The sequence below is a fragment of the Syngnathus scovelli genome, unplaced genomic scaffold (assembly GCF_024217435.2).
Source record: "Syngnathus scovelli strain Florida unplaced genomic scaffold, RoL_Ssco_1.2 HiC_scaffold_193, whole genome shotgun sequence".
Taxonomy (NCBI): Eukaryota; Metazoa; Chordata; class Actinopteri; order Syngnathiformes; family Syngnathidae; genus Syngnathus; species Syngnathus scovelli.
In genome coordinates, this window is record NW_026061288.1 from 25,001 (window position 1) to 39,799 (window position 14,799).

Sequence of the window (14,799 nt, forward strand, 5' to 3'; positions counted from 1 at the left end):
GGCCCCGATCCTTCCCCATCGACAGCCTTTCGCCCCCTTCGCTCCGGCCTCTGAGGCGGCCGGTACCCCTTTCTTGGATGAGACAGAACCCTTGACGGGCCGTTCGCAGATTTTTGCCCGGGCATTGTTTACCGAGGCGGCCGGTACCTCCGTCTGCCTTGGATGGACCGCATCCGCAGATTTTCGTCCGGCCTTAGCTTAAGGAGACGGCCGTTGCCTCCGATCCTCCGGGCTAGAGCCGGGTGAGGTCGTCTCGAACCACGTGCCTGAAGGCCGCCTCGCGCCGGATTCGGCCCCGCTCATTCGTCGGAGTGACCGCCCGACGCGGGCATCGCTAGATTAGCCGTGGCCCCGATCCTTCCCCATCGACAGCCTTTCGCCCCCTTCGCTCCGGCCTCTGAGGCGGCCGGTACCCCTTTCTTGGATGAGACAGAACCCTTGACGGGCCGTTCGCAGATTTTTGCCCGGCCTGTGTTTAAGGAGGCGGCCGGTACCTCCCTCCTTGGATGACCAACAACCCTTGACGGGCCATTCGCAGATTTTTGCCCGGCCTGTGTTTAAGGAGGCGGCCGGTACCTCCCTCCTTGGATGACCAACAACCCTTGACGGGCCATTCGCAGATTTTTGCCCGGCCTGTGTTTAAGGAGGCGGCCGGTACCTCCCTCCTTGGATGACCTTCTACCCTTGACGGGCCATTCGCAGATTTTTGCCCGGCCTGTGTTTAAGGAGGCGGCCGGTACCTCCCACCTTGGATGACCCACTACCCTTGACGGGCCCATTCGCAGATTTTTGCCCGGCCTGTGTTTAAGGAGGCGGCCGGTACCTCCCACCTTGGATGACCCACTACCCTTGACGGGCCCATTCGCAGATTTTTGCCCGGCCTGTGTTTAGGGAGGCGACCGGTCCTCCGTAGCTTGATCGGATTTCCCTTCCGGCCTGTGTTTAAGGAGGCGGCCGGTCCTCCGTAGCTTGACCGGATTTCCCTTCCAGCCTGTGTTTAAGGAGGCGGCTGGTCCTCCCCGGTCGGTTGCCAAGCGACCGGGACCCGCAAGTGGGCAGGAACCGTCCACCCAACGCCGGCGAGCCGGGGCCGGTGGGGGCCCTACCAAGGCGGGTCTAACTTCAGGCGGTGCAAACGGGGGAGGGGGGTAAGGACGGCTGCCGGGAGCAGACAGCCGTCCCCGGGAGGGGGTAGTAGCTTCGCGGCGGCCGCCGGGAGCAGACGGCCGTCCGCGCATTCTGCCAATGCCTGTAGGACTTTGAATATTTCACAGCCGTGCCGTGGCACTTAGAAAATTTTTCAGAGACGTGGCACTTAGAAAGTTTTTCAGAGATGTGGCACTTTGAAAGTTTTTGAGAGATGTGGCACTTAGAAATTTTTTGAGAGATGTGGCACTTAGAAATTTTTTGAGAGATGTGGCACTTAGAAATTTTTTGAGAGATGTGGCACTTTGAAAATTTTTGAGAAATGTGGCACTTAGAAAATTTTCTCTCTCTCTCTGGAAGTGCCGTGCCTTCTTCAGTTCTGCTATCCGAGCAGGGGACGCTTGCTGGCGGCCGTTACCAGCGCTCGGACCAGGCCCAATTGATTTGCATGGAAAACAATTGCGTCCCCCATGCTCGTTCTGACTATATTTTGCGAAAGGGGGGTAAAGTGATGAGTACACTAAGTGGGGGGACCAACCCATGTACTCTAGAAAAAGTACATGGGTTGACAAAAGACCAGTTGGTAATGCACCCCTGGTACCCAAACCCCTGGTACCTTTAGGCACTTAGAAAAAATTTCGCCCAAATTTGGAGGTCGCTCCAGGGGAAGAGGCCGAATTTTCGCCTATTACGGCCGACCGCGGGAACCAGCCGAGGCGGACGCTTTTCGGCGCAAGAGCCGTTGGCACTTAGAAAATATTCGCTAAACTTCAAAGGACCTCCAGGGGAAGAGGCCGAATTGTCACTTTTTCTGGCCGACATCGGGAACCAGCCGAGTCGGACTCTTTACGGCGGAGCAGCCGTTGGCACTTAGAAAATATTCGCCAAACTCGGCCGGACTTCCAGGGGAAGAGGCCGAATTGTCACTTGTTCTGCCCGACATCGGGAACCAGCCGAGTCGGACACTTTAAGGCGGAGCAGCCGTTGGCACTTAGAAAATATTCGCCAAACTTGAACGGACCTCCAGGGGAAGAGGCCGAATTTTCACCTGTTCTGGCCGACATCGGGAACCAGCCGAGTCGGACGCTTTACGGCGGAGCAGCCGTTGGCACTTAGAAAATATTCGTTAAACTTGAAAGGACCTCCAGGGGAAGAGGCCGAATTGTCACTTGTTCTGGCCGACATCGGGAACCAGCCGAGTCGGACGCTTTAAGGCGGAGCAGCCGTTGGCACTCAGAAAATATTCGTTAAACTTGAAAAGACCTCCAGGGGAAGAGGCCGAATTGTCACTTCTTCTGGCCGACATCGGGAACCAGCCGAGTCGGGCCCTTTAAGGCTGAGCAGCCGTTGGCACTTAGGAAATATTTGCCTTAACTCGGCCGGACTTCCAGGGGAAGAGGCCGGATTTTCACTTGTTCTGGCCGACATCGGGAACCAGCCGAGTCGGACGCTTTAAGGCGGAGCAGCCGTTGGCACTTAGAAAATATTCCCCAAACTTGAACGGACCTCCAGGGGAAGAGGCCGAATTTTCACTTGTTCTGGCCGACATCGGGAACCAGCCGAGTCGGACGCTTTACGGCGGAGCAGCCGTTGGCACTTAGAAAATATTCGTTAAACTTCAACTGACCTCCAGGGGAAGAGGCCGAATTTTCACTTGTTCTGGCCGACATCGGGAACCAGCCGAGTCGGACGCTTTACGGCGGAGCAGCCGTTGGCACTTAGAAAATATTCGTTAAACTTCAACTGACCTCCAGGGGAAGAGGCCGAATTTTCACTTGTTCTGGCCGACATCGGGAACCAGCCGAGTCGGACGCTTTACGGCGGAGCAGCCGTTGGCACTTAGAAAATATTCGTTAAACTTGAACGGACCTCCAGGGGAAGAGGCCGAATTTTCACTTGTTCTGGCCGACATCGGGAACCAGCCGAGTCGGACGCTTTACGGCGGAGCAGCCGTTGGCACTTAGAAAATATTCGTTAAACTTCAACTGACCTCCAGGGGAAGAGGCCGAATTTTCACTTGTTCTGGCCGACATCGGGAACCAGCCGAGTCGGACCCTTTACGGCGGAACAGCCGTTGGCACTTAGGAAATATTTGCCTTAACTTGGCCGCACTTCCAGGGGAAGAGGCCGAATTTTCACTTGTTCTGGCCGACATCGGGAACCAGCCGAGTCGGACGCTTTACGGCGGAGCAGCCGTTGGCACTTAGAAAATATTCGTTAAACTTCAACTGACCTCCAGGGGAAGAGGCCGAATTTCCACTTATTCTGGCCGACATCGGGAACCAGCCGAGTCGGACGCTTTACGGCGGAGCAGCCGTTGGCACTTAGGAAATATTCGCCAAACTTGGCCGCACTTCCAGGGGAAGAGGCCGAATTTCCACTTGTTCTGGCCGACATCGGGAACCAGCCGAGACGGACGCTTTACGGCGGAGCAGCCGTTGGCACTTAGAAAATATTCGTTAATCTTGAACGGACCTCCAGGGGAAGAGGCCGAATATTCACTTGTTCTGGCCGACATCGGGAACCAGCCGAGTCGGACGCTTTTCGGCGCAAGAGCCGTTGGCACTTAGGAAATATTCGCCGAACTCGGCCGGACTTCCAGGGGAAGAGGCCGAATTTTCACTTGTTCTGGCCGAAATCGGGAACCAGCCGAGTCGGACTCTTTACGGCGGAGCAGCCGTTGGCACTTAGGAAATATTTGCCAAAATGTTCCGGACCTCCAGGGGAAGAGGCCGAATATTCACTTGTTCTGGCCGACATCGGGAACCAGCCGAGTCGGACACTTTACGGCGGAGCAGCCGTTGGCACTTAGGAAATATTCGTTAAACTTCAACTGACCTCCAGGGGAAGAGGCCGAATTTTCACTTGTTCTGGCCGACATCGGGAACCAGCCGAGTCGGTCTCTTTACGGCGGAGCAGCCGTTGGCACTTAGGAAATATTCGCCGAACTTGGCCGGACTTCCAGGGGAAGAGGCCGGATTTTCACTTGTTCTGGCCGACATCGGGAACCAGCCGAGTCGGACACTTTACGGCGGAGCAGCCGTTGGCACTTAGGAAATATTTGCCAAAATGTTCCGGACCTCCAGGGGAAGAGGCCGAATATTCACTTGTTCTGGCCGACATCGGGAACCAGCCGAGTCGGACACTTTAAGGCTGAGCAGCCGTTGGCACTTAGGAAATATTCGCCTTAACTCGGCCGGACTTCCAGGGGAAGAGGCCGGATTTTCACTTGTTCTGGCCGACATCGGGAACCAGCCGAGTCGGACCCTTTAAGGCTGAGCAGCCGTTGGCACTTAGGAAATATTTGCCTTAACTCGGCCGGACTTCCAGGGGAAGAGGCCGATTTTTCACTTGTTCTGGCCGACCGGGGGAACCAGCCGAGTCGGACACTTTACGGCGGAGCAGCCGTTGGCACTTAGGAAATATTCGCCAAAATGTTCCGGACCTCCAGGGGAAGAGGCCGAATTTTCACTTGTTCTGGCCGACCGGGGGAACCAGCCGAGGCGGACACTTTACGGCGGAGCAGCCGTTGGCACTTTGAAAATATTCGCCAAAATGTTCCGGACCTCCAGGGGAAGAGGCCGAATTTTCACTTGTTCTGGCCGACCGGGGGAACCAGCCGAGGCGGACACTTTACGGCGGAGCAGCCGTTGGCACTTTGAAAATATTCGCCAAAATGTTCCGGACCTCCAGGGGAAGAGGCCGAATTTTCGCTCGTTCGGGCACGACCGGGAGAACCAGCCGAGGCGGACACTTTACGGCGGTTGAGCCGTTGGCACTTAGAAATTATTCAGACTTCCATAAACACACATCGGCCTTTTGCCGTCACTGCCCGGGATGGGCACCGTGGTAGCTAGGACAGTTCGTGTGACAGCTTCCGCTGGCACTTAGACAATTTTTAAAATGAAAATAAACAGTTCTGCACATACGTGCCGACTATATTTTGCGAAAGGGGGGTAAAGTGATGAGTACACTAAGTGGGGGGACCAAGTACATAAAGCCTACCCCTGGTACCTCAGAGAGGCCGAATTGACACATTTTGTGTCCGACCGCGGGAACCAGCCGAGGCGGACGCTTTTCGGCGCAAGAGCCGTTGGCACTTAGAAAATATTCGTTAATCTTGAACGGACCTCCAGGGGAAGAGGCCGAATTTTCACTTGTTCTGGCCGACATCGGGAACCAGCCGAGTCGGACTCTTTACGGCGGAACAGCCGTTGGCACTTAGAAAATATTCGTTAAACTTCAACTGACCTCCAGGGGAAGAGGCCGAATTTCCACTTGTTCTGGTCGACATCGGGAACCAGCCGAGTCGGACGCTTTACGGCGGAGCAGCCGTTGGCACTTAGAAAATATTCGTTAAACTTCAACTGACCTCCAGGGGAAGAGGCCGAATTTTCACTTGTTCTGGCCGACATCGGGAACCAGCCGAGTCGGACGCTTTACGGCGGAGCAGCCGTTGGCACTTAGAAAATATTCGTTAAACTTCAACTGACCTCCAGGGGAAGAGGCCGAATTTTCACTTGTTCTGGCCGACATCGGGAACCAGCCGAGTCGGACGCTTTACGGCGGAGCAGCCGTTGGCACTTAGAAAATATTCGTTAAACTTCAACTGACCTCCAGGGGAAGAGGCCGGATTTTCACTTGTTCTGGCCGACATCGGGAACCAGCCGAGTCGGACCCTTTACGGCGGAGCAGCCGTTGGCACTTAGAAAATATTCGTTAAACTTGAACGGACCTCCAGGGGAAGAGGCCGAATTTTCACTTGTTCTGGCCGACATCGGGAACCAGCCGAGTCGGACGCTTTACGGCGGAGCAGCCGTTGGCACTTAGGAAATATTCGCCAAACTTGGCCGCACTTCCAGGGGAAGAGGCCGAATTTCCACTTGTTCTGGCCGACATCGGGAACCAGCCGAGACGGACGCTTTACGGCGGAGCAGCCGTTGGCACTTAGAAAATATTCGTTAATCTTGAACGGACCTCCAGGGGAAGAGGCCGAATATTCACTTGTTCTGGCCGACATCGGGAACCAGCCGAGTCGGACGCTTTTCGGCGCAAGAGCCGTTGGCACTTAGGAAATATTCGCCGAACTCGGCCGGACTTCCAGGGGAAGAGGCCGAATTTTCACTTGTTCTGGCCGAAATCGGGAACCAGCCGAGTCGGACTCTTTACGGCGGAGCAGCCGTTGGCACTTAGGAAATATTTGCCAAAATGTTCCGGACCTCCAGGGGAAGAGGCCGAATATTCACTTGTTCTGGCCGACATCGGGAACCAGCCGAGTCGGACACTTTACGGCGGAGCAGCCGTTGGCACTTAGGAAATATTCGTTAAACTTCAACTGACCTCCAGGGGAAGAGGCCGAATTTTCACTTGTTCTGGCCGACATCGGGAACCAGCCGAGTCGGTCTCTTTACGGCGGAGCAGCCGTTGGCCCTTAGGAAATATTCGCCAAAATGTTCCGGACCTCCAGGGGAAGAGGCCGAATTTTCGCTCGTTCGGGCCGACCGGGAGAACCAGCCGGGTCGGACACGTTACGGCGCAACAGCCGTTAGCACTTAGAAAATATTTGCCAAAATGTTCCGGACCTCCAGGGGAAGAGGCCGAATATTCACTTGTTCTGGCCGACATCGGGAACCAGCCGAGTCGGACACTTTAAGGCTGAGCAGCCGTTGGCACTTAGGAAATATTCGCCTTAACTCGGCCGGACTTCCAGGGGAAGAGGCCGGATTTTCACTTGTTCTGGCCGACATCGGGAACCAGCCGAGTCGGACTCTTTACGGCGGAACAGCCGTTGGCACTTAGGAAATATTTGCCTTAACTCGGCCGGACTTCCAGGGGAAGAGGCCGGATTTTCACTTGTTCTGGCCGACATCGGGAACCAGCCGAGTCGGACTCTTTACGGCGGAACAGCCGTTGGCACTTAGGAAATATTCGCCTTAACTCGGCCGGACTTCCAGGGGAAGAGGCCGGATTTTCACTTGTTCTGGCCGACATCGGGAACCAGCCGAGTCGGACACTTTAAGGCTGAGCAGCCGTTGGCACTTAGGAAATATTTGCCAAAATGTTCCGGACCTCCAGGGGAAGAGGCCGGATTTTCACTTGTTCTGGCCGACATCGGGAACCAGCCGAGTCGGACTCTTTACGGCGGAACAGCCGTTGGCACTTAGGAAATATTCGCCGAACTCGGCCGGACTTCCAGGGGAAGAGGCCGATTTTTCACTTGTTCTGGCCGACATCGGGAACCAGCCGAGTCGGACCCTTTACGGCGGAACAGCCGTTGGCACTTAGGAAATATTTGCCTTAACTCGGCCGGACTTCCAGGGGAAGAGGCCGGATTTTCACTTGTTCTGGCCGACCGGGGGAACCGGCCGAGTCGGACACTTTACGGCGGAGCAGCCGTTGGCACTTAGGAAATATTTGCCAAAATGTTCCGGACCTCCAGGGGAAGAGGCCGAATTTTCACTTGTTCTGGCCGACCGGGTGAACCGGCCGAGGCGGACACTTTACGGCGGAGCAGCCGTTGGCACTTAGGAAATATTCGCCAAAATGTTCCGGACCTCCAGGGGAAGAGGCCGAATTTTCACTTGTTCTGGCCGACCGGGGGAACCAGCCGAGGCGGACACTTTACGGCGGAGCACCCGTTGGCACTTAGAAAATATTCGCCAAAATGTTCCGGACCTCCAGGGAAAGAGGCCGAATTTTCGCTCGTTCGGGCCGACCGGGAGAACCGGCCGAGGCGGACACTTTACGGCGGTTGAGCCGTTGGCACTTAGAAATTATTCAGACTTCCATCAAACACACATCGGCCTTTTGCCGTCACTGCCCGGGATGGGCACCGTGGTAGCTCGGACAGTTCGTGTGACAGCTTCCGCTGGCACTTAGACAATTTTTAAAATGAAAATAAACAGTTCTGCACATACGTGCCGACTATATTTTGCGAAAGGGGGGTAAAGTGATGAGTACACTAAGTGGGGGGACCAAGTACATAAAGCCTACCCCTGGTACCTCAGAGAGGCCGAATTGACACATTTTGTGTCCGACCGCGGGAACCAGCCGAGGCGGACGCTTTTCGGCGCAAGAGCCGTTGGCACTTAGAAAATATTCGTTAATCTTGAACGGACCTCCAGGGGAAGAGGCCGAATTTTCACTTGTTCTGGCCGACATCGGGAACCAGCCGAGTCGGACGCTTTACGGCGGAGCAGCCGTTGGCACTTAGGAAATATTCGTTAATCTTGAACGGACCTCCAGGGGAAGAGGCCGAATTTTCACTTGTTCTGGCCGACATCGGGAACCAGCCGAGTCGGACGCTTTACGGCGGAGCAGCCGTTGGCACTTAGAAAATATTCGTTAAACTTCAACTGACCTCCAGGGGAAGAGGCCGAATTTCCACTTGTTCTGGCCGACATCGGGAACCAGCCGAGTCGGACGCTTTACGGCGGAAGAGCCGATGGCACTTAGAAAATATTCGTTAAACTTGACAGGACCTCCAGGGGAAGAGGCCGAATTTTCGCTCGTTCAGGCCGACCGGAGGAACCGGCCGAGTCGGACACCTTACGGCGGAAGAGCCGATGGCACTTAGAAAATATTCGCCAAAATGTTCCGGACCTCCAGGGGAAGAGGCCGAATTTTCACTTGTTCAGGCCGACCGGAGGAACCGGCCGAGTCGGACACCTTACGGCGGAAGAGCCGATGGCACTTAGAAAATATTCGTTAAACTTGACAGGACCTCCAGGGGAAGAGGCCGAATTTTCGCTCGTTCAGGCCGACCGGAGGAACCGGCCGAGTCGGACACCTTACGGCGGAAGAGCCGATGGCACTTAGAAAATATTCGCCAAAATGTTCCGGACCTCCAGGGGAAGAGGCCGAATTTTCACTTGTTCAGGCCGACCGGAGGAACCAGCCGGGTCGGACACGTAACGGCGGAAGAGCCGATGGCACTTAGAAAATATTCGTTAAACTTGACAGGACCTCCAGGGGAAGAGGCCGAATTTTCGCTCGTTCGGGCCGACCGGAGGAACCGGCCGGGTCGGACACGTTACGGCGGAACAGCCGTTGGCACTTAGAAAATATTCGTCAAAGTCGTCCGGACCTCCAGGGGAAGAGGCCGAATTTTCGCTCGTTCGGGCCGACCGGAGGAACCAGCCGGGTCGGACACTTTACGGCGCAACAGCCGTTCGCACTTAGAAAATATTCGCCAAAGTCGTCCGGACCTCCAGGGGAAGAGGCCGAATTTTCGCTTGTTCAAGCCGACCGGAGGAACCAGCCGGGTCGGGAACGTTACGGCGCAACAGCCGTTGGCACTTTGAAAATATTCGCCAAAATGTTCCGGACCTCCAGGGGAAGAGGCCGAATTTTCGCTCGTTCGGGCCGACCGGAGGAACCAGCCGGGTCGGACACGTTACGGCGCAACAGCCGTTCGCACTTAGAAAATATTCGCCAAAGTCGTCCGGACCTCCAGGGGAAGAGGCCGAATTTTCGCTCGTTCGGGCCGACCGGAGGAACCAGCCGGGTCGGACACGTTACGGCGCAACAGCCGTTGGCACTTTGAAAATATTCGCCAAAATGTTCCGGACCTCCAGGGGAAGAGGCCGAATTTTCGCTCGTTCGGGCCGACCGGAGGAACCGGCCGGGTCGGACACTTTACGGCGCAACAGCCGTTCGCACTTAGAAAATATTCGCCAAAATGTTCCGGACCTCCAGGGGAAGAGGCCGAATTTTCGCTCGTTCGGGCCGACCGGAGGAACCGGCCGGGTCGGACACGTTACGGCGGAACAGCCGTTGGCACTTAGAAAATATTCGTCAAAGTCGTCCGGACCTCCAGGGGAAGAGGCCGAATTTTCGCTCGTTCGGGCCGACCGGAGGAACCAGCCGGGTCGGACACTTTACGGCGCAACAGCCGTTCGCACTTAGAAAATATTCGCCAAAATGTTCCGGACCTCCAGGGGAAGAGGCCGAATTTTCGCTCGTTCGGGCCGACCGGAGGAACCGGCCGGGTCGGACACGTTACGGCGGAACAGCCGTTGGCACTTAGAAAATATTCGTCAAAGTCGTCCGGACCTCCAGGGGAAGAGGCCGAATTTTCGCTCGTTCGGGCCGACCGGAGGAACCAGCCGGGTCGGACACGTTACGGTGCAACAGCCGTTCGCACTTAGAAAATATTCGCCAAAGTCGTCCGGACCTCCAGGGGAAGAGGCCGAATTTTCGCTCGTTCGGGACGACCGGAGGAACCAGCCGGGTCGGACACGTTACGGCGCAACAGCCGTTCGCACTTAGAAAATATTCGCCAAAGTCGTCCGGACCTCCAGGGGGAAGAGGCCGAATTTTCGCTTGTTCGGGCCGACCGGAGGAACCAGCCGGGTCGGACACGTTACGGCGCAACAGCCGTTGGCACTTTGAAAATATTCGCCAAAATGTTCCGGACCTCCAGGGGAAGAGGCCGAATTTTCGCTCGTTCGGGCCGACCGGAGGAACCAGCCGGGTCGGACACGTTACGGCGCAACAGCCGTTGGCACTTAGAAAATATTCGTTAAACTTCACAGGACCTCCAGGGGAAGAGGCCGAATTTTCGCTCGTTCGGGCCGACCGGAGGAACCAGCCGGGTCGGACACGTTACGGCGCAACAGCCGTTGGCACTTTGAAAATATTCGCCAAAGTCGTCCGGACCTCCAGGGGAAGAGGCCGAATTTTCGCTCGTTCGGGCCGACCGGAGGAACCAGCCGGGTCGGACACTTTACGGCGGAGCAGCCGTTGGCACTTTGAAAATATTCGCCAAAATGTTCCGGACCTCCAGGGGAAGAGGCCGAATTTTCGCTCGTTCGGGCCGACCGGAGGAACCGGCCGGGTCGGACACTTTACGGCGCAACAGCCGTTCGCACTTAGAAAATATTCGCCAAAATGTTCCGGACCTCCAGGGGAAGAGGCCGAATTTTCGCTCGTTCGGGCCGACCGGAGGAACCAGCCGGGTCGGACACGTTACGGCGCAACAGCCGTTCGCACTTAGAAAATATTCGCCAAAGTCGTCCGGACCTCCAGGGGAAGAGGCCGAATTTTCGCTTGTTCAAGCCGACCGGAGGAACCAGCCGGGTCGGACACGTTACGGCGCAACAGCCGTTGGCACTTTGAAAATATTCGCCAAAATGTTCCGGACCTCCAGGGGAAGAGGCCGAATTTTCGCTCGTTCGGGCCGACCGGAGGAACCAGCCGGGTCGGACACGTTACGGCGCAACAGCCGTTCGCACTTAGAAAATATTCGCCAAAGTCGTCCGGACCTCCAGGGGAAGAGGCCGAATTTTCGCTCGTTCGGGCCGACCGGAGGAACCAGCCGGGTCGGACACGTTACGGCGCAACAGCCGTTGGCACTTTGAAAATATTCGCCAAAATGTTCCGGACCTCCAGGGGAAGAGGCCGAATTTTCGCTCGTTCGGGCCGACCGGAGGAACCGGCCGGGTCGGACCTTTACGGCGCAACAGCCGTTCGCACTTAGAAAATATTCGCCAAAATGTTCCGGACCTCCAGGGGAAGAGGCCGAATTTTCGCTCGTTCGGGCCGACCGGAGGAACCGGCCGGGTCGGACACGTTACGGCGGAACAGCCGTTGGCACTTAGAAAATATTCGTCAAAGTCGTCCGGACCTCCAGGGGAAGAGGCCGAATTTTCGCTCGTTCGGGCCGACCGGAGGAACCAGCCGGGTCGGACACTTTACGGCGCAACAGCCGTTCGCACTTAGAAAATATTCGCCAAAATGTTCCGGACCTCCAGGGGAAGAGGCCGAATTTTCGCATCGTTCGGGCCGACCGGAGGAACCGGCCGGGTCGGACACGTTACGGCGGAACAGCCGTTGGCACTTAGAAAATATTCGTCAAAGTCGTCCGGACCTCCAGGGGAAGAGGCCGAATTTTCGCTCGTTCGGGCCGACCGGAGGAACCAGCCGGGTCGGACACGTTACGGTGCAACAGCCGTTCGCACTTAGAAAATATTCGCCAAAGTCGTCCGGACCTCCAGGGGAAGAGGCCGAATTTTCGCTCGTTCGGGACGACCGGAGGAACCAGCCGGGTCGGACACGTTACGGCGCAACAGCCGTTCGCACTTAGAAAATATTCGCCAAAGTCGTCCGGACCTCCAGGGGGAAGAGGCCGAATTTTCGCTTGTTCGGGCCGACCGGAGGAACCAGCCGGGTCGGACACGTTACGGCGCAACAGCCGTTGGCACTTAGGAAATATTCGCCAAAATGTTCCGGACCTCCAGGGGAAGAGGCCGAATTTTCGCTCGTTCGGGCCGACCGGAGGAACCAGCCGGGTCGGACACTTTACGGCGCAACAGCCGTTCGCACTTAGAAAATATTCGCCAAAGTCGTCCGGACCTCCAGGGGAAGAGGCCGAATTTTCGCTCGTTCGGGCCGACCGGAGGAACCAGCCGGGTCGGACACTTTACGGCGGAACAGCCGTTGGCACTTTGAAAATATTCGCCAAAATGTTCCGGACCTCCAGGGGAAGAGGCCGAATTTTCGCTCGTTCGGGCCGACCGGAGGAACCAGCCGGGTCGGACACCTTACGGCGCAACAGCCGTTGGCACTTTGAAAATATTCGTCAAAATGTTCCTGACCTCCAGGGGAAGAGGCCGAATTTTCGCTCGTTCGGGCCGACCGGAGGAACCAGCCGGGTCGGACACGTTACGGCGCAACAGCCGTTCGCACTTAGAAAATATTCGCCAAAGTCGTCCGGACCTCCAGGGGAAGAGGCCGAATTTTCGCTCGTTCGGGCCGACCGGAGGAACCAGCCGGGTCGGACACGTTACGGCGGAACAGCCGTTGGCACTTAGAAAATATTCGTTAAACTTCACAGGACCTCCAGGGGAAGAGGCCGAATTTTCGCTCGTTCGGGCCGACCGGAGGAACCAGCCGGGTCGGACACTTTACGGCGGAACAGCCGTTGGCACTTTGAAAATATTCGCCAAAATGTTCCGGACCTCCAGGGGAAGAGGCCGAATTTTCGCTCGTTCGGGCCGACATGGAGAACCAGCCGAGGCGGACACTTTACGGCGGTTGAGCCGTTGGCACTTAGAAATTATTCAGACTTCCATCAAACACACATCGGCCTTTTGCCGTCACTGCCCGGGATGGGCACCGTGGTAGCTCGGACAGTTCGTGTGACAGCTTCCGCTGGCACTTAGAAAATTTTTAAAATGAAAATAAACAGTTCTGCACATACGTGCCGACTATATTTTGCGAAAGGGGGGTAAAGTGATGAGTACACTAACTGGGGGGACCAAGTACATAAAGCCTACCCCTGGTACCTCAGAGAGGCCGAATTTTCGAATTCTGAGGCCGAGCTGGGGAACCAGACGAGGCGGACACTTTTCCGAGCGAGAGCCGATGGCACTTAGAAAATTTTCGGCTAAGTCGGCAGGACTTCCAGAGCGAGAGGCCGAATATTCGTCATCTGTGGCCGACCGGGGAACCAGCGGAGGCGGATAGGCGGTCACGGAGGTCCCGCCGGCTGGTCCGCGGGCCATTTTGGGTCCCGTAATTTAGCGGTCGCGGTCCGGAATCCACGCCGACCGGGGAACCAGCGGAGGCGGATAGGCGGTCACGGAGGTCCCGCCGGCTGGTCCGCGGGCCAATTTGGGTCCCGTAATTTAGCGGTCGCGGTCCGGAATCCACGCCGACCGGGGAACCAGCGGAGGCGGATAGGCGGTCACGGAGGTCCCGCCGGCTGGTCCGCGGGCCATTTTGGGTCCCGTAATTTAGCGGTCGCGGTCCGGAATCCACGCCGACCGGGGAACCAGCGGAGGCGGATAGGCGGTCACGGAGGTCCCGCCGGCTGGTCCGCGGGCCAATTTGGGTCCCGTAATTTAGCGGTCGCGGCCCGGAATTCGCGCCGGCCGGGGAACCAGCGCGGGCGGATAGGCGGTCACGGAGGTCCCGCCGGCTGGTCCGCGGGGGGAACTGCGCCCTCTGGCGGACACGCCATTGTAAATGAATGGGGTTTGGCACTTAGTGCATTTTTCGCCGAAGCCGACGAGCGCTCCGGGCGAGGAGGCCGGATTCTCGCCATCCGTGGCCGGCCGGGGAACCGGCCAAGGCGGATAGGCGGTCACGGGGGTCCCGCCGGCTGGTCCGCGGGCCAATTGGGGTCCCGTAAGTTAGCGGTCGCGGCCCGGAATCCGCGCCGGCCAGCAGCCACCGGGAGGCGGGTAGGCTGTCACGGAGGTCCCGCCAGCTGGTCCGCGGGCCAATTAGGGTCCCGTAAGTGAGCGGTCGCGGCCCGGAATCCACGCCGGCCAGCAGCCACCGCCAGGCGGGTAGGCTGTCACGGAGGTCCCGCCAGCTGGTCCGCGGGCCATTTAGGGTCCCGTAAGTTAGCGGTCGCGGCCCGGAATGCACGCCGGCCAGCAGCCACCGGCAGGCGGATAGGCGGTCACGGAGGTCCCGCCGGCCGGTCCGCTGGCCAATTACCTCCAGCCGAGCGGATATGAACTTTATTAGCACCTTCTACGAGATGGCGGAGCCTTATTCGACAACCAGCACCTCGGCTTAGCATTTTCCACGGCCCGCTGATCTTCCAGAAGACGTCCAGCCGGTTTCCTCCTCACATTTTAAGCCGGCCGAGGCTTCCGGCACCCCGGCTAAGCTTTCTCCACGGCCCGCTGAGCTTCCGAG